We start from the raw sequence: 21,047 nt of genomic DNA on the forward strand, positions 1-21,047 counted from the left end.
GTTTTATTTTATTCAGGTGTTTTGATTGTAATATAATTGTATTATATTTTATTAGATCCCTGGAAACTCATCAAACTCTTGATTATGTGGTATGTCTGTGCCATAAATATATGGGAAAAGAAAGAAAGAGATCTCCTTGTTTCACTGAAGAATAAAATTTTCTCAAATATTTCATAATATCTAGCAGTCTGAGAAGATCAGATGATCACCCCATTCTAAAGTCTGAGCCTAGCATTTAGGCTGGGACAATTTTATGTGAAAACCTAACATTATGGACATTTAACATTTTGTGAAATCTTCCCTCAAAGACCACAGAAAGTCCTTGGTGGCTTCCAGAAAATATGAAGATAAATAAATGCAACTGTTTGTGGATTTAGAATTTGACTGAAAGTCTAGCCAGATATCAGTGTACATTATCATAATGTCTCAGTGCCCTAATATAAATAAAATTATGGATTAGGGTTTGCATTATACATTTTCCTTTCAAAACCAATTTTTCTGGACTATATATTTCATTAATTTTTCCATTGGCAAATAGGTGAGTATGGAGCAATCAAGCAGTAAATATAATGTTCGATATATAATCATCAGCCTTTTAAAATAAAATTCCTAGACATGCAAAAGTAGCAAACTAGAGAAATTAGTAAATTGATGGAAAAAAGTTACAAAAGCAGTATTTACTTAATCAGAGTAAATCTTTGCCTTGTCATTCATTGTAAGTGATATCATTCCTCAATAATTGTCATAGTTTATCTTTTATCTTCTTTCCTCTTTCATTTTCAGATTTAGAATATTCTTACTGAGAATCAAGGAGCAGAACTGCATCCAGTACTCAACATATGGGCACATATATGGAGATTTTCCTAATTTTTTTAATGGCTTTCCTAAAACTTTGTTACATTTTAACTTTTGGCAACTACTGGAAATACAGACACCTTACTTAAAAGTCTTAAATAAGGTTGTGTTATAAGACTATGACATCTCCTTATATGCATAGAAAATGGGTAGGTTGTATATTGATGTGGGGAGGTGCACATTTTACTTTAATATTTTCTTTTTGGCTGTAGAATACAAATGTAGAGAAAAATAATTAGAAAAATGTAGTCTGCTTTTCTCCACTTTAAATCACTGCTTTTAATTTAACCCAATAATTATTTTTCTTGGAAATATAATATTTATCTAATTTAACATACAAAATATTTTTAAAAAAGGCTAAGGAAAAGAGAATAAACCAAATAACCTTTTATAACCTGACATCTGTTTTTCTTTTGGTTATTGGAAAGTTAAGAACAAAGGAATATGGCTCTGTGGCTTCAGATTAATTCTTTAGTTGAGGTATTCAGCAAAAAAAAAGTGAGAGCATATAACTGTTTAAAATACAGAAAACACCAGATATGTGTGCTAAACATATGCACACCTCAGAAGAATCAGAAATTAAGGATTTATACTGAATGTATTGAAATAACCTAATTCACCTGAACTCGTGGCAGGTATTTCCAGGCAAGTCAGTTGTGAGGATAGGGTGATGTAAGAAGTTTGGGCTACAAGCTCCAGGGAGAGCTGGCAGATACATACACCTGCTATTAGATACACGTTGGTATTAAGTGGCTGTCCCACTTCAAGCATCCGATCAAAGGGATTTTGGAATTCTGCAGTAGTGTAGCTTTGGCAAATATTTCTCTTAAAACCGTCCTACAGTGCTCAGTGATCCTCCAAATACATGGGTTTCTATATCAGCACAAATGAGAAACACTGTTGAATATTCACTCTTTTTTAGTTTAGTTTGTGGAAGGTAAAAATCAAGACCTCAGCTATGTCTTCAATGGAAACATGCTAGTTAGAAGTGAACTAATTAATGATGTTCATATTTTTGTGTTCCCTTTTCCATCCTCTACCCGCCTCTACCAATTATCACACACTGTGTTCCCGTATTCATTGGAAAAAATCTTGGGAATGAATGCACTGGGAGGCACAGTGTATCTCAGCATGTGAGATAACCTTTAACAGGTGTATGCTCTATTTAGAGGTCAGAATCAGCAATTATCTACTGCAGATTCTAAAGATACTGTTCCTGGCATGCTACAGCATGCATTTCAGACTCTAAGTAGAATATGAGCAGACATATCTGTTCTTAATGAGGCTCAGGCCTTTTAAAACATTTTGTTTGTTTGCTAGTTTTGTTAGTTTCTTTCATAATCTTTAAAAATGTGGAAAGTCACAAGAAAATCAATGTAAGATTCTGCCTAGACCTAAGTTAAACTTTTCATGTGTGCTTCATTTCACTAGTGTAGTCTTAAAGGAATAAAAAAACAATTATTCTTTTACCACAACACTCAAGATCAGTCAAGAACAATTCCTTAGGCTTCTGTCTAACTGCTAAAATCAAAAGCTTGTAAACCAGCCTGTAACAGACTCAAGAGGAGGATCTTTTAAATCCCTGCTGCCTCCTCCAGAGACTTGCCTGGTTTCACATTCTGGAGTCACACCAATGTTCTGCATTACAAATCTAGCTCCAGTCCAATCTCAGCTGTTTCTCAGTCACTGCAGTACCTGTATCATCAGCATATCATAAATCATTCCATCCTTTTGCTGCTGATTTCCCTGTATGTTACTGCTTATACAAATGCTGGATAGGAAATGCTGATACATCTCCAAACCATAGGCTACGAACACTTTTTATGACCCTTTCACAAAGATCTCTAAATCATGTCCTTTGCATACACACAGGTTTTACTACTGCTTCTCAAAAGCATGCTGTATCCTTTCTATTTCTAAAGATTTGAAATTAACTTGGTGACCTTAAAGGAGGTGCATTTTCAGGAAAAACTAAGTGTTTATCACAAAGCCATCAATTTTATAAAAACATAGATGTTCATAATTAATATGCTTCTGAGTAACAGTCTGAAAATATCTTACCTTGTGCAGAATATCCTACAATGACATGAGCTCTAAATGCAAATACAAATTAGGAGAGGACAAGAAAAACATAAATTATTGCCCTCTGTGTAAATATTCATTATTGCAAATTGAATAAGACAAAAACAAGATTATCCTGTTTTTTCATAATGTACTGAAGGACCAACAATAACTGAAGGTTAATTAATATGGAGATTTCAATAGCAAATTCAATAACAGGGTTTTGGATTCAAGTATTGTGTTATCTTAATAGCAAAATATAAAATGTTTTTCTTTCACTGTTGATTTACGTAGCTTCATCTCATATTTCTCAACAGATTTCAAATTTTCTACTTCATTGGCTGAACCAAAATGACACGTTACTTACTATGTATTACACCAACCAAAAATATTACTTGTCTATCCATCTAAATACCCAGATTTTTAAAGTTTTCTTTGTTTGGTTATATTTTTCTTAAAAAAAAAACCCAAAAAACCCCCCAAAAAACTTGCCCATGTATTAAGACACTTTAAAAATTATTTCTTTCTCTAAGTGATTTGCCTTGGTGACAATTTTAGAGAGAAGTGTTTGTGATATAAGACTATTAAAGGGATTGGCAAAATTTCAATGAATTTTTTGACTTTCATTTCCATAAATGAGAGATTTTGGAAAAAGGTTTGCTTATGTGTGAAACCAATATGCAGAACATCACTGATCAAAGGAGAGAGGTTTAAGGCAGAAAAAATGTAGTTGTTTTTACATGAAGTTTGGTATTTTTTGTCAGTGCTATATAAAATGGATCTTGGTGAAGGATCAATGAACATACTGACCACTACAGGGCCTTAGCCTGAATTCTAGAACCAAGACAGAAGACCATGTTCAGCAAGAAGGATTGGCACATTTTCTTCAAAAGTCAGTCCCACTGGGTATCCTATATACAGACAGTGCTTCAAATATGTGAACATGGCAGGATGGCAGTTCATGTAATTTCTTTAACTCAATGAAAAGGAGAAAAGGAAAAGAAAGACTTTATAGGAAGGACCTTAAGCCTCAACTAGATTGGAGAGATCTTGATAAATTTAGATGATCCAAAAATTCCTTCTGGTCCTATGGTATTTTTCTTGACGTACTGAATATTGAGGATCATCACCTGAGGAGCCCTCTATTATGAATACAAGATTGGTCAGCAACACAGAATAAAGACTTCCAAGTATGGTACTCAATAAGTTGGAAAAGTTTCTAGTGGTTACTTTTTCTACTAGGAAAGTTGAAGGGTTTTTTACAACAAAACTTGCTTTCTTCTTTCTCTGGTCACAAAGAGAGAAAGGAGAAAAAATTGCCTAGGCTTTGACCTCTTTGCATTAGCATTCTATTTGTTTCTGCAAATAAATGGAAAATATAAACTGACTGGATTGCTAGGTACTCAAACACCTTTCTCTGTCACTGTTCTTCACTGGCACTTCACTTAAGTGATCTGGGCAGGCTGTCTGTGGTTGTTAAACACTGTAATTTCTTTAAAGTTAAGACATCTTGCTCAGTGAAGATTCTGTTGTCAGCCAGGCTTAAGTAGTAGTGATGCAATTCAAGATGTTTTCTAGCAGTGCCACCAATTTCTTGCCTAATACTGATCTGGATAATTTACTTCCTTCTGCTGTTAAAGATCCAAGTGACAGACTATCACAGTTTAAGATCTTCCTGTAATTTACTTCTAAAGTGTCTTTATTTGTGTTCCAGTGCTGTCAACTTGCAAAAACGCTCTTTTTCTGGATAACAAAATAGGCATAGTCAGAAAGTAGCTGCACCTCTTGATATTGAAAATCCTATCTTTATTCAATCTTTTCCTTTCTGTCCCCAACTTAAAAAGAATATATTTTTGCATATTCTCTCTGATTAAATAAATAATTCTTATGTTTGTGCTGAGAGAAATATGAGGCTGGATATTTCCATGTTTCATGGTAAATTCCTCTAGAAAGGCAACATAGAAATGCCCAAGAAAAACCATCACTAGTAAAAGAATATCAGTAACAAATGTGCATGTCAGGTATCTTGGGTTTTCTTAAATTCTGGCTGAAGTATATGGCACATTTTAAAAAGCTTTAAAAAATATTAAGGCAGCGGAGCAGTCAGAGTGTGGGAGAGGACACTGAAGCTCCACAGTGACTTGAATCTCCAGGGACCTTGGACAAATCATCCATCAGTCATGCAACACAACCCAGCAGGCAGCCTCAGCCTCGTGTCTGCCCTGTCTTAAGGGTGCAGCACATCTGAACTTGTGGTGATGGAGCAATTTGGTGTGATTTGTGTGGCAAGTGCTGTGTATTACATAATAGAAAGGAGAACAGATTTCTTTTATGCGAAATTGAGGCCATGAGAATTACAACTAAATTAAATTGAAGTGCTGTCTTGACCTTTTACTATTTCACAACACCTGGATTAATCAACAACCTCTGACATCTTTACCTGAAAATCAGACCTTTCTTTTCACCTTTCAGCAGGAAAAGATTGAAATGCAATTACAATCATGCTTTGTGTATAACTGAATTTCCTCATGACTGCCAAATGATTTGTGCAGTTCTGAAAAGAAATGGCCTGTAGTTACCTTTCCTTTAGCTGAATGCAGCCTATGACTGTCTTCAACACCAAGCTCTTTTTTCTATGAAAGATTATTTCAAGTTTTATCAGTTCTCTGAAACCTAGAGACATGAAATCTCTTATATATTTTTCCTGTGCTCTATGTTGCTGACTTTGCAGTGACTGTTGTAGATTGAATATGGTGGCAACAGCATATGGCTAATTATTCCTCAGCTCAACTTTTGATTTGCAAAGACTTGCACAGGGACTCCTGTAAGGACAGCAATTTTGGACGGCCTAGACTCAAACTTGATTTAACTCAGACTTTCTCTGGCAACTGCAATTGTTATTTCCCTGGATTTGCTTCCAGTTCTCCTCTAGGTAAGCAGCACCTACCTAACAGGGTGTTGTGAATGTCCCTGATCTTCCATAGCTTATTTTTGGTTTTATGTTACATATTGGGTCTGTGTATCTTAGGTTTCTCTGGTATAAGCTGGCACAAACCCTGGGTCTTTCAGCCTAACACATCAGCGGCTGGCTTCTTTTCTGTCACCTTTGGTGAACAGGAGCCAGTGGCCCTGCCTTCCTAAAACCAGATCTGCTTATCAGAAATGAGAAATGTCTCAAAACTGTTCCAATCCTGTGTGAGTTACACTCTAAGTTCAAAGGCAAGCAAATACCACATGATGTGGAATTTTTAAGTCTTTCCTCTATTTTGTTTAAGCTATACAGCTGAAAGTAAATCTCTCTTGCACACCTTCAGCAAACCTGTTTTTCAGCCACGACCTAGGTTTTGTAACTAGTTGCTTCATTAACTTATTCTTTACCATCTTAACACCAGATGGAAGGAGATTCAAGTAAAAGGTCTGCCTTATCAAGGCTCAGTATATATTAAAGTATATAGTATTACTTTTTAATTTACTAGAATTAATGGCAAGTGTATTGGGAGCTACTTGAGATGACCACATCTGGTATAGATTATTGCCTCCTTTTAAGAACAGCACTAAAAATAATTTTTGAGACTTTTCTAAAGTTAGTTTTATCAGGCATCTTCTTTTAGTTGAAGCTATTCAGATTCTGATCATACAGCCTTTAAATACCAATATGCAATATGCTAAGAGAACAGTAGCAATATTTATCTGAGAATCCAACAGTATTTATGCCTTATTTCTGGTAATGCATTTAGCATGCCATTAAAACCTTCCATCAAGAGCTCCTTGAATCAGAACTTCAAAATAAAAAGCTAATGTTTTATTACCTATAGGGATATCCAGAACTTTTCCTGAAAGTAAGTTACCAAGTCTTAATTCTTGCCACCCATAATAAAGATTAATTATTTAATATTTAATAAATTTATCCTCAGAATCCAACAGACAGAGATTTGCCACTGAGCAATCTGAATATATTATAGAAAAGACCCTGAATTCTGTATGCATTAAAACCTATGCATGGCATAGGTCTTATAACTGACTCAGAGTGCCTTCCTAAGTGGCACCTGATTCACACTAGAGGTGACACTATAATGATATTCATAGCTGTACAATTCAATTCTCTGAACAAGGATTGTATTTAATATTTATGGGATAGTAGCAATGTATATTCCATTCCAAGAGGATGCTATACATTCTGTCAAGGAAAACAGAACTTTTAAAAAGGTATTTTAAAGTTGCATTTATGGTGCCTAAATTTTTTCTAGTATATAAATATTTATATGTACTGCTTATATCAATGATTTGGGCTACTAATATTAAAATTTTATTATTGAGGTGAAGAATTTTATGACTCATTCAGTAAGGACAAGAACTGAAAATTATGCTTTTATGACATGATTTTCTTTGACTGTCACTAATATTCATTCAGCAGTCACTAGAGCATATTATGGATGTGTTCATAAAGCATTTTTTACAACTATAGGTTGTGACATTTCGAAGAAGGCAGAATTCTTTTGTCTCCCATATTCAGCATTTAGGATACTATAGGGCGCAAGTTTAAAACATATGATATAGGCAAAGAAAGAAGCAGAAGCAGAAACACCAATTATTATAAAGGATGAATTGGAATGTAATAGGATGTCAGCCTGGCTAAACAATGGGTTCTTATTGGACCTTGAGACTTAAATGGGAAGTTTACAGAAAGCAGAAACTAGGTCAGATTCCAGGGGAAGATGGCAGAGTAATAACACAAAGGAACAAAATCAGGAGGAACAAGGCACAAACAAGATGAAGCTAGTAATGGACATAAAAAGTAACAAGAGATTCAACATAAGTGATAATGGAAAATTATGTGGGAAATGTAATATATGCTGCAGGAAAATGTCATGCTACAGTTAAACAAAGATGAAAATTTATTTGTAAATGGCGTAAAGAATGGATGATGTTCCTTGCCTCAATGTTTTCAAAGAATGAATGTGATCTGCAATTGGGTGACTGACACAAGTTCTGTTAATGACAAAAAAGATACCACTTTAACCTAGAATAAGGGAAGGGTTTAGTGAACATATATCAAAATCAGAGACTTTAAAATTATTTGGTACAATAAACCTTATCCTATATAATTTAAAGAGGTGACCTAAGCAATATGTTGTAGTGATTGCTCTTAAGAGTTATTGGAATATGGTGATTCTGGATGACTAATGAGAAACAAAATAATACTTCCCTGAAGCAAAGTATGGTCTGTGAAAACTGAATTATAAATATATAACTTTAATATTTCAGGAAAATTGTAGGAACAAACAAGTGCCAAGAAGAAAAAAAAGATGATCAACAGACAACAAAGACTTATTGATAACACATCATATCAAAGAAATCTGATTTCTTGCTATAATAGAGTAATAGGACTCATGGGAAGGGAAGAAGCAACAGATATCCATTATTTTTGTGTTAATACAATGGTATTTCTTGTAAAAAAAATGGGGACAAATATTCTAGATAAAACTCTCAGAAGCTGACTAGAAAGTTTGTAACTGAGATCACTATCAAATGGAAAAATATACACATTGAATTTGTACAAGTGCCTACTGACTCTAGTACTGGCTGCTACAGTTAAGAAAAATTAAACTTCAAGAAAATGGGTTAATGGACTAGAATTGAACTGGATATTGACAAACTAGAGAAAAGGCCTGAAAAAATAAGATTAAATTTAGTAAACACAAATATAAATGTTTCTTCTATTTTGGTATGAGCACTCTGTAGTATAACTACAAGCTATGAAATGTCTCATTTGGCAGCAGAGCTACAGGAAAAGTCCTTCTGGTAAAATAGATTACAACATGACTATGACTCAGACATTGACATTTCTGGAAAGGGCACTTAAACAGATAAAAAGTATGTACAAACAGCATTGTAGCTGTATCTTAAGACCATTGCTCAGTTTTAGGCACCTTGATTCATGAAACATATTGACTGATCAGTTGGGCACAATGCAGTGAATGATCAAAGGTTTAGAAAACATCAAAACCAAGAAAAAAATTGAAATGGTTATTTAAAATCTAGGGGAGATAAGGGTTGTAGAGGAGACTGACAGTAGCCTTTAAAAACATAAAAGACTGCTGCAGAGAGGAAAGAAACAATTTGCACTTTATCATGCATAGAGCAAGAAATAGTGTGCCTAAATGACAGCAAAAAAGATTCAGTTTAGATGTCAGGGGAATATTTTTAACAATAAAGGTAGTAATGCACTAGAACAAACTGCTTTGGATGCCATAGAAATCATTTGAAGTGGTTGATAATGTGTTAAAAAAGCACCAGTACAGATCATTTAAAGATGGTCTGCCCATAAAGGGATGGGAAAGGATGAAGCACTGTTTTTTCCAGGTCCATTTTTTTACCATTTCTGTGGACCTTCTAAAAAATTTTGGCCATGGACCAAAAATGATACAAGGTTGTGTCAAGTACAACAGAATCTTCTAATGTATGTGTAATGCAAACAGCAGGGACAAAAAATGTAAATGCTTGTCAAGCTCAGCAGAGCTCAAGTTCAAGGCTGGGTTGCTGATGAGGTTATCAAGAAATGTGTTACAGGGAATGCTCCTGATTCTGAGGTGGAAGTTTTCACCTTCTACCTGGGAAACTGGGAGAGCTGCCTATAAATCTCAGCATTCTTTTTTTTCCCTTCTATTGTATTTGAAGACTTGAATGTACAATATTTATATTAAAATCCCTCCTGGTCATTGAGGTCAGTGTCTATAGAGACTGGTGATCTAAACTGGTTTGTAAGGGGTATTCTAGAAACTATGAATACTAAATTTCTGTGACTTAACTTCTTTCAGAGAAATTGTTTGATAATCTATAGCTAAGGAACATGACTCCTGAGTCCCTGCTGATGACTTGCTGTTAAGGATATATTCCTGCTGTCCATGATATGCAGCTGATTCAATATTACTTGCTTCTACTATGAAGTAGAGTGAGATCTCCTGAAAGACCATCTCCGTAGTCATTCCAAGTAACTATTTTAAAATGTTTTCAAGGTTATAATTTTAGACTTTATAAGAAACATGATGGAGATGAGTAAGACCAAGAACCAGAAGGTAATATGAATCACCCTTTTATCCTTCTCATAGGACACAACAGGTTAATCTTGTTTCCTTTATTCCTCATGTCAGGAGTTGAAGAAAATCCATTGCTGACAGAACCTCAATGTATGTCCAGCTTTGGCACTCCATCCCTGCTGCCTAATATACTATTAATACTTTAGTAGTTCAGCAAATCTTTTCTCCAGCCTCACCAGAACACCAGCAATATCTCCATTTGCCTTCCTCATGATCCAAGCTCTATCTTCATACCTTAGCACAACATCTCCCCCATATCTTTTCAGCTTGCTCAAAATTTATTAGTGATTTGGATGTTTCTACTTTCAATATAGTTTGAACAGTGATGTCATACACATAATTTCAGTCCTCTGTAAAAAAATTTATAGTCATACTGGCCTTTGTTTTTTTGATACCTCCTACTGATAGAATTATGCCAAGTGCTGTGTATGGCTTTTCAAGGCAGATCACAGGGAAGTTTTATGTGCTAATTTCTATAACTTTCACGTACTTTCTCACAGCACAGCATACTACAATGGATATTTCTGATTTATGAGAAGAAAATTATGTGCTTTTGCATGAACTAAGAAATAAGTTCTAGAAAGTCTCTTCTTAGGATGACATATTATTAAATTATCAAAAATATGCTCATGAAAATTATATGTAAACTCTGAAAATATTAGCTTTGACATGAATAATGGTTACTACTTTTTGCTTTTGTGAGCTCTTCAGCAAAAAAAATACAGATGCTACACAAGACCAGTACATGAGCAATACTTGAAAATCTGATAATGTAATAGAGCTACACTCTTGAGTAGAAACCAAAACAGATATCATTCAAAATACAACATGGAAATAACCTGCAAATATCTTGTAAATGAAAGAGAGATCTAGAGCCCAATTAAACTAGAAGTAGTCCAAATATAAAAGGCAAAAAAATGTTGAATTTACCAACAATTGCCTATAGCCTGAGGTGAAACGATGGCACAGAAAACTTACACGACCCAGTGCCCAGGTGTCCATTAATTTAATACAGGCTGCCTGGAAGCTGTTGACAGAAGTGCTGTCAGAAATAGCACTTCAGCAGATCAGCATTCAACTGATCTGTAGAATCCAGTCTCTCATCTCTCACAGAGTTCAGAGGTAATTGTATTCACTGGCTCTAATTAGTAAGGGAAAGCAAATAAATAAACCTTTTCTATCTTTTCTTCCCTGACTCTGTGTAAAATCCAAACATACTGTTGAACAGTGGGGGATGATAAACATCAGAAGTGCCTATTTATATCTTTGTCTGTGTGCTCACAGACCTGTGAGGAAACCAGTTAGTAGTGAAAATATTGCCCTGGACTTGAAATTAATTTTTCTCTTAGATAAAATACTGATCATAAAATTAATTCAAAGGCATAGTCAAACATTATCACTGAACTATCTATGATTTTTTTATGTTGGAAAAGGCCCCTAAAATCATTGAGTTCAAGCATTAACCTATCATTGCCATGATCACCACTAAACCATGTCCCTAAGAAGTTAGCAGATGGATAGTTATTGCCACAAACACTCCTGGATTAGACAGCTTCACATAAAGATTCATTTTATCAGTAAGAAGGAAATACACTATTATGTTTTTATTGCAAAAATATATATCCTAAATTCAAACTGGATTCCTTCATCTGGAAACCTCATTAATTAAGCAAAATTGGTACGTTAGTTTGCTTTTTCTTTATCTCCACACATTTTCATTTCAATTAGCTAAACTCCATTTCATTAACTTTCCTCAATAACTACTCTATTCTTACTTTTTTTTTTGTTATCATTTAATTGTAATTACAATTAAATTGAGATGGGAGGTGTTTAAAAGCAAACACAAAACCAGTGAAGACTTCAAGAAACAAAAGATAGGATGATCATTACTGTCAGAAATGGCTAAATTCTTGAGATTAATGTCTCCCTCAAAAGGCAGTAGTTACCCATTCAACATTATAGGAGAACATTGCTTTAAGGAGAGTCAAGGGGTTGTTTTCTACATAGTCACAGTGACCACCGCTTTGAGTATTTTTGCAATAACTTTTACTTAACCTAACTTAAATAAGCAAACTAAGCTTGTCTGTTGCCACCAAGAAAGAAAGAAAATAAAACATAAGGGACACTCCCATCTGGTAGTTTTACACTTCTAAGTTTATACTTTTGGCAGGCCATTGGTATTGAAAGCAGATCTTAAATATTATGCTTGAAATTCAGGCTTACAGTTCATCATGCAGATGTGTGGGACAAGAGAATTAACTCATTAATTGTTGTGACTGACAGAAGGATAACAAGACTTAACAGTGATGGTGTATAGGCTAAACACGTTAGGTGTTTACTCAAGGGAGAAATTTTAAGCTTTTCAAAAAGTGATTGGATTCTGCATGTGAGATCATCTAATACAAAATTCCATGCCTACATTATTCATACCCAGGGTATATTGATTCTTTTGTGTTTAGAAATCACTCACTATATTTTGTTACTTATGGTTTATGAGCTACTAGCTGCAAGAAGTAAAAATTCTATGTGTAAAACTCAGGGGACACAACCTTAATTCCACTTAAATGATTTTAACCTGCGGCATCAACACAGTTATAGGTCATTGAATGTTTTTAGGAATCAGGCCAAAAGAATTACAGCGTATCTACTGTGATGAATTTCTTGTCTAACAGGAGCTGTTGTGAAAATTCCAAATCTGGAAACAAAAGAAATACAAGTAATTGGGAAGAACATAACAGCTTGTGAGCTGAAGGGCTACAGAGAGATTCTCTTCAGCATCTGCTGAAACAGGTATCTCAAGCACAATTCTGGATATGACCTAAACCAAAACCTATTACCCTGGCTCATCACAGTGGTTTGCAGCCCCACTAGTCAATATGGGGTAGTATATAAGAGCTTTTTCCTTAAGCTGTTGTTGACAATATTGGAAGATTTTATATTGTAAGAACTATGTGTTTGAAAATACCCTCACCTTTAACCACAAAACAGGATGCAGACTGGCTTTGGATTACACTCAATGAAGAGCAAAATCAGAAGCAGAAGCAAAGTCAAACCCACTAATCTGGAAAGCATTATCTCTGAAAGTAGCCAGTTAGGACACTTAAAAATAAAGATAGAATTTAGGTGAGATACCATGTAAGTTCTTATGTGACAGGACTGTCCAGCATCCTCTATAGATATTTCTGTTCCAGTGTGCTAACAAGCCTAAGCTATAGAAAACTTGTGGTTCTTGATGTTATTGCTTATATGATTAAAATGAATAATATTTTTAGGTGTTTATAGGGCTTAATGTATTTTCCCAGGCATATTTCAAGTTAAAAACTTTTAATTTTCTTTTTTAATGGAGAATTAATCTATTATTTTCTGCATAATTTTGAGATTTAGCTTCAGTATCAAGAGAGATATTTCCTTTCAAGAACATCTTTCTGAAAAAAAGCCACTTTGAAAACTGTAGAATAATCAATGGCACCTGCTGAGTAGGTCCATATGGAATACATGGATATCTCATGTCTCTTGTCAAATTTTAAGGCATATAAATACTGATTGATCCATTATTTTTATTTCAAAACAATTAAAATTAAAAACTAAAATCTCACTGTCTTGCTCATCAGAAAAGCTTCTGAAAGAAGACAAAACAAACCCAGGCTGTTGGTTCTTTCTATCATTTAGATTTGTGAACAGAAGGGAAACATAGCTATGTTAAGTAATAACCTGGCACACACTCCTACAGAGACAGGGTTTTACAGCTGGCAAACGAACTATTCCCTTGCAACAGAGCTTTAGCAAAAAATTCCTCTTCTGTCTATTTTGGATGAGAGATGGCATATTGAATGTGTCAGGCTTGGACTCTGCACTGTCCTGAAATCTCATCAAAACCTAGTGCCTGAACATCTGTGTCAGATGCCAGGAGTGACAAAAGGGCTAGCTAAGTGCTTGCGGCTGCCCAACCAGCAAGCTGTCGCTCTGCTGTCAGAGAGCAATCAGTTTGGTAGGTCTTGTCACACATGAAAAGCAGTGATTTTGAAAAGAAAACCAACAAACAAAGAGCTAGGCTTAGAGCAAAATAGTTGGTGCCTCTATGGTTTTTAGTTAGTGTCACATTTAGGCATCTTGCCTTACTCCTTGGGATTATGAGCAGGGTGTACTTCCTCATTCAGACCTATACTCACTACATTTGTAATGTGGTTTTGGTGGGAGAAAGTCTAATATCATCTCAGATACACTCCTTGGTTCATTCTTTTGAAAGGTGTAAAGACACCACAGTCATCTGATCCTCATTGGCTTAAAGATTCATTCTGACTCACCCAAATGAAAGAAACTGTGAAACCATAGATGGCAGTCCAAGCAAAGTACTTCCTCTTTGCCTGCACAGTGCACAGACAAGGATAGGCAGAGGTTTGGTTCTGCTAGTGGGAAAATAAAGATAGCAAAAGAGAGAAATTAGAGATCATGATGCATTTATTCCCTCCCTTCTGCCAGGCAAACACAGTGAGCAGCTATTGAAAGATCACTGTCAGATCAATGTCACTGTATGCACCTTTGGACAACCACTTATGTGTCCTTTCTCATTGAGCTGATTGAGGAAGAGGAGCAGAAAACCTGGGGCATTCTCACTTCTGGAGGATGAAACCTTGATCCAAACAACCAAATCCAAAATAAATAAGTGTTGTTTACCAAGGTTTTTAAGCAGAGGGAATATGTTACTGAAAATGTTTCTAGGAATTAACAGATGTTTTAATACCACTTGTAGTTGAATTCAGTGTTAGTAAAACAACCTGTAAGAAAGTTAAATATCAGTGAGCTGTTTCAGTATGGAAATGGTGAGATCCAGATGATTTAGATGCACATGGCATATAGGCACCAATTATTAATGGTGATTCTTATGGTCATGCTCCATTCTAAATGCTGGAGTTGCAATGAATAGAACTTTCCCACCCTTCATTGAACAGCCACCATCCTGGAATGAGAAGACATGAAGATTTCCATCTTTCCAACATTTTCTAGCATATAGGGGTCAAGTGTGCTTATCACTGTAGAAATTTCCATTCTCATTTATTAATTAACTGCTAACCTGTATAACACCAGAACAAAAAGAGGTTCAAGGCCTCCTCAGCTTCTCCTTTGTTTCTCAGCTGTACCCTAAGTCATGCAACCAGGCTAGTTTAGCATTTGTTGAAGGACAGTTGTGTTGTGAGATGGCTGCTCAATAGCAATCCTTGGAGCTGGGACCTGATGCTGCTCCTCCCACCTTGGTCTGTTACTTCTTTCTAGAAATGAGTGAGAATTTTCCCTCCCTTTCCTTCCCAGCCTGGTTTCTACATTTGTCCACAAAGTGACAGGTGAAGATTTAAATCACTCTAGACTGAGGTAAAAGAACTGAAATCTTGGGATACTTGATATGACATCAGCAGAATAAAATCACAATGAATTTGATCAGTTGTTTTTAAATGCCATTTCCACATAAATGGACAGCATTTACCATGTCCAAAGTTACATTTCAATTTTCAGCTCTACTACAATCTTTATTAGATTATTTAAAACGCATTATTAGTGTTCCATGGGATTTTTCAGAAGGAAAATCCCATATCAAAATCTAGATGTAAATTATGTGAAGGATGAAAGGAGGTGGTTTCTGCTCAGTAATTCGGGGCTGAAGCAAATTAGAATGAGATACAATCAAATATTGTATTAAAATTTTATTCTCTACAGCTAGGAGGAAAATATTTTCAAATGCATATGTTGTCTGCATAATGAATTATAGTGGACTTCATTAAAATAGCTATCTTCTAGAAAAAAAAACCCTAAATTTTTCTGTGATTCCAGCCACAGAATTTTAATATTGATTAGGCTCTGAAATAGAATTAAAAGTAGTCCATCCTTGCCAAAAATAGAAATAATATATTCTGAGGAAAACTATTCCTCAAATGTAAATCACATCCACTATTGGTTGCATTAAAGCTAATGAAAGAACTCATTTAACACTTAGAATATTGTATCTCATGCTTCTGCCACATGCTTTTGTATAGAGAAGTAAATGCAAGTATAATTTTTTGTAATATTATATACTGATGCTAGGTGGGGTTATTTTATTTAATTTAATGATTTAATTCGCACTTTTATTCTATGTACAGAATCATGTGTTTACCAGTATAATATATCTGCTGAATTTTTTTTATAATTCCCACCTTTTAAACCAGTCAGGTTTTCAGGCTTCCTTTCAAATACAGATAAATAGTATTGAATTAATGAAAGTACCAAGAATGAAAAAAAAAAAAATTGCATTTCATTGATCTCAGGTTGTCCTAGGGTGACGTTTTGGTGTTTGTATCTCCAATTGTTGTTCTGTGTATGTTTGATATTATGTTCTTTGCTTTCAGAACTGACTCTGAAAGTGAAGGTTTGTTTTGTATTGTTATCAGCCAGCTCACCTCCCCCATGGTCTGCTGTCTAGAAAAGGCTGGTGCTGGCTGGCTTGCTTGCTCTTGCTTCTGCTTTTGCCTTTGCTTCCTAGTTAGTTCAGCTAAGCAGTCCAATTCTTTCCCTGGACTGTTTCCTTTCCTTTCCTTGTCTTGAATACCATCCAACCTGCTCCGGACTGGGACCTGGAAACACCAAGGAACATCCAGAGCTTGCATTTTGTGATCTGCAGCAGCCATCCCCAGTGAAGGAGAGCAATCCCCAGCGTCCTGGCGACCACTCCCAGGAAAAACTTTCTGGATTTGTTCATCTCTTCAGAGTGGTGAAAGAGTTTTGTTGTCATCTGGTGTTGTTAATTTTTCTTTTTTTTTTTTTGGTGCTGGGGAGTGCTTTGTTTGTTAAATAAACAAGTTCTTTTCCACTCATCTCAGAGAAAATTTTTTCCCAAACCAGGTGGGTGGGGAGGGGCCTTGGGGGTTTGTTTTCTGGGGGCTCCTTTCAGAGGGTTTTCCCCAAATTTGCCCTAAACTAGGACACAGGTGAAAATAAATTATTTAGTCTGTTGAAATTTTGTGAGCTACAGGGATTACTTAGGCTGTGAGAACATACAAAAGCTTGTTTGACTTACGATTTTAATCTGAAGTTTTTCTGTGGAGACAGTTGCTCATGTAACTTTTGGTGAAGGAAGAAAATGGTTTTATTTGGTCTCTGAATTGATTAATTGTCTCAGGTTTGATGGACGTCTCAGAAAAATTTCAAGGGAGTTAGAGAAGGAAAGGGAGGTTGAATATTTATAAAACTCCCTAATTGCAGGGAAATTATTGTTATTTGAAGCAACCTTAGTAGATAGTGGAATATAGTCCCCCGTTTTACTGTCTGAAATTTAATAAAGTGTTACAGGACATGTAGTAATGGACTAATAAGGACATTTCAGGGAAGAAAATGCCATACGTCATTACTAAAGAGCACACAGGAAAGGGACCTGTAAGCGTAAGCAGCATAAATGTATGTTTATAAAGTAAGGCTTAAATGTTCACAAAATAAGCCAAAGGCATTTTTAATAATAAAACCAAGTAACAAAAAAATGCTGATTGCTGGTTCTCAATCCAGCGTCCTGTTTCATTAAAGGGCACATAGTAGAGACAACAGTTTCCTTGCTCTTTGATGACTGAGTTATCTATCCTGGTTGTTCTGGGTTTTTTGGACAGAAGTCTCTTGGTACCATTTAACAGCAAAGACTATTTTGAGTGCATGGCCTAGAAGGGCAGTGATCTCTAGTCTATTTTTATGTACATATGGCATGGTAGCAAAAGTAAAATATGCCTAAAAAGACAATAATGTGACAAAGATTGAGTATTGATTAATATTTGCTTCTATATAACATTTTAAAAGATTTACACATCAATTCAGCCACTCTAGTTTTGAATACCTCATGATGGTCATAGATGTTTTTCTATAAGTATTTTATAAGTATTTTTCTATAAGAATTTTACTTTCTCCTGAGTTTTTGAGGTTTGATATTATCTTTGTTGACACGATTTTGGGTACCCTTTTGCTCTGCTTCATTACATTATCTATGAAGTTTGAATTTAACATTTTTTTTTCATTAAAATTCAGTGGTATTTAGAGACCTAGTTATTCTCTTTTTCTCTGCAAAGCTTTGACTGAAATAATCATAGCTGAAATACACTCAGCATTACTCTTTAGGCCTTTTTTTTCCTAAGTCATATTAAAGTGGAGTCGCACTTCTAATGGCCTCTTTATTTATTTCAAATAATCATTATTTATACTTCTCTCTTTCTATTTGATTTTAATAATAATGTTTTCACCATGTTTATGTATCTGTAGAGGAAGCATCTGTTTCCAGTAATATGAATTTCTAGTAATATGGAGGGTTTGTAATCCTACACGCTGAATCTTACTGTTCTTATCTGTTTATTTAATTACATAATTCACTTTAATATATAACTTCATGTACTTTGGAAAGATTTATATTACAGCATAAATCTACATCCCTGATGCATCCTGATTTTATTACTCTAGTTTCTGTTGGTCTTTTCTGTCTTTCTTGTCTCCAGCTCTCCAATTACAACTGTCTGTAGTTTGTTTTAGGAAAAGAGTTGTAAGGGTAATCCAGGGAAAACCTCTTATTTAGGCATTGGATTTATTAGGTAATCCTAGCAGTCTTTAAGGAAGAAGAGTTAACTATATTTTTTTGCATATCAGTCAAAAACAAAGTAATCAAAAATTCATCACCACACTTGTGCCTGGTTTAGAAGACACTTTACCTTGAAACAAATGGAAATACATTGCAGTCTGAGAACCTTCAAATCCCACCCTTACCACTCAGGGGGAGTTTTGATTCCTTAGATACCATTTGTGCTCAGCACCTTCCTGAAGATGCCTTTTGAAGCCAGGGTTTCAGAGAGTCCCACCCTTCAGCCCATGCATGCTAATTAGTGTTCAAGATCTGCTCTTGTGTTTTGAAGACAGGTGAAAAGAGACAGCTGCTAGTCTTCAGTGAAGCCCAATGAAATTAAGAAGTCTAACATGAGTGCTTAAACACTGGAATTAATATGAAAGATGCCAAAAGGCTCTTTTTATCAGTCACCTTTTAAACATGTGTAATTGGCATCACCACAGGAGTATCATATTAATATGTAGATGAGGTAATATTAAAGAGAACAGGTGAGATGAGATCATAGTGGAATATTTGAAGCCTCTTTTATCTGTGAGGATCAACATACTGCAGCTGAAGTATGAAGTGCTCTGGGAGTTATGCAGTATCATTTTTCCATTTAAGTGGCATGTGGGCTAAAAGGCTAAAAAAAAAAAATTCTAACCTGAATCACCCAAAATTTCTCATAAACATAGAATACAGAAATCAGCATCAGCAGACAATGTAAGCAATGTGCTCTGATCTTCATCACTCACAGTGCTAGTTGCTTTTCCCAAAAGAGGAAAGCTAATAAAGACCTTCTGTGTTATCTCCATACTCCTCTGGATACAGAGCCCTACAGGGCTGCAGCATGGCATGTTTCAAGTTGTTGAAAGACTGTTCTCAGCAGCTTTTCCATTGTCCTTCAGGGAACAATCCCTGTGACCAACCCAAAAGATGGGGCTGGTAATAGACTGTTACACTTGCAGCAGGTAGGTAATATTTTGGACTGTTATTAGAGAAGCTAGTGAAATAGTCAATTTGGGTACCACAGCAATGTTTATAATAACTAGTGTGACTCTTTATTGGGAGACCGCTGATTTGTTGCTCGTTTTTTGGGTTTTTTTAAATTATCATAAGATAATTTGGTGCTAATCATTTCCTTTAACAAATATTGTTCATTATCACCATAAAGCTGCTATATTTAGATACTTTTTATAAATAATGTCACAAATTATAAATTCTTAATGAAGAAGATTAAGATTAATTTTTTTCTAAAATTAAATTTTATTTTTATATATATTGACTTTTTAGAAGATATATATAGAGCCAGCTCTCATATTTTACAATAAAAACCAAACTTCAAATAAAGCATTAACATTTTTTCTTTCCTGGTGAATAGTAAGTTCAAACTACACTATCTTATTGTTGACTTTTGTGTGAGCAAGAAAAAGAGGCATCATGAAGAAACAAAAAATTATTTAGGAAAAACCCCACTATTTATTAAAAGAGATTAAGTTACAATCTCATTCAAACCTTATTAATCTTATTTGGAGAACTCCCACTGGATTTAGTCATATTCAGCTCCAGCTCTTTAGTTAAGTAATTAATATTCTGAATCACACTGTTCTAAGGGCCATATAATTTATATTTTGGTATTCTTCTGACTTCCAGAGCATTAGGGAAAACTGCCATGAGCAAAAGTGGACAGTTCATCTGAGACAGAGTGCTGTTTTACTGCACAAATCTTGTTTTATTTGTCTGTCTATAAACAAGCTGCCTCCAGATAATTAAATGGAACTGTACTTGAAGGCAAAGTGGTCCAACCTTTCGTTCTCTTAAAAGAACATTTTAACCAAGTGGATTATATTTTCTGTCTTCTAGTATTATATGCAGCCAGTTTATCGTGATAGTGAGAAAAGTTTGTTCAGATTCTCAGTAGCAAATGCAACTGAGAAAATATGTTATGAGTCTTCAAAGGTTGTGAGTGCCTCTAACAAAGTGCAGAGATTTAATTTCATGAAGTTTCATAGCCCCCATCAGTCACAGGGACAATTTGTATCCCCTTCTACCTGTTACCTTTCTCTCTGTGTGGCAATTTGTAGGTACCTTTCTAGTATAATTTCTCAACTCTCCATGTATCTGGGAAGGAAGTTCTTCTAGTCTACATATATTTAGAATTTTTTTTTTTTTAATATACTAGTAGAAAACTAATGGAAAACTTATGAGATGCATTTCTATAGTCATTTGGATTGAAGGTTTATAATGGCACAAACACTACAGATATAAGAGTGTGCATATTATGGTTTGTGATCAGGGAGTTAGCAGAATTAATTTCAAGTGCCTGTGTCAAAATATATTTAGGCTAGTACTACAGAAGATAATTAATCCACAAAGAGAAACTGAAAGAGGACATCTTCAGAGAAGCTGATAGACTAGACAGTGACATGACATGAGCT

The sequence above is a fragment of the Lonchura striata genome, chromosome 3 (assembly GCF_046129695.1).
Source record: "Lonchura striata isolate bLonStr1 chromosome 3, bLonStr1.mat, whole genome shotgun sequence".
Classification (NCBI taxonomy): domain Eukaryota; kingdom Metazoa; phylum Chordata; class Aves; order Passeriformes; family Estrildidae; genus Lonchura; species Lonchura striata.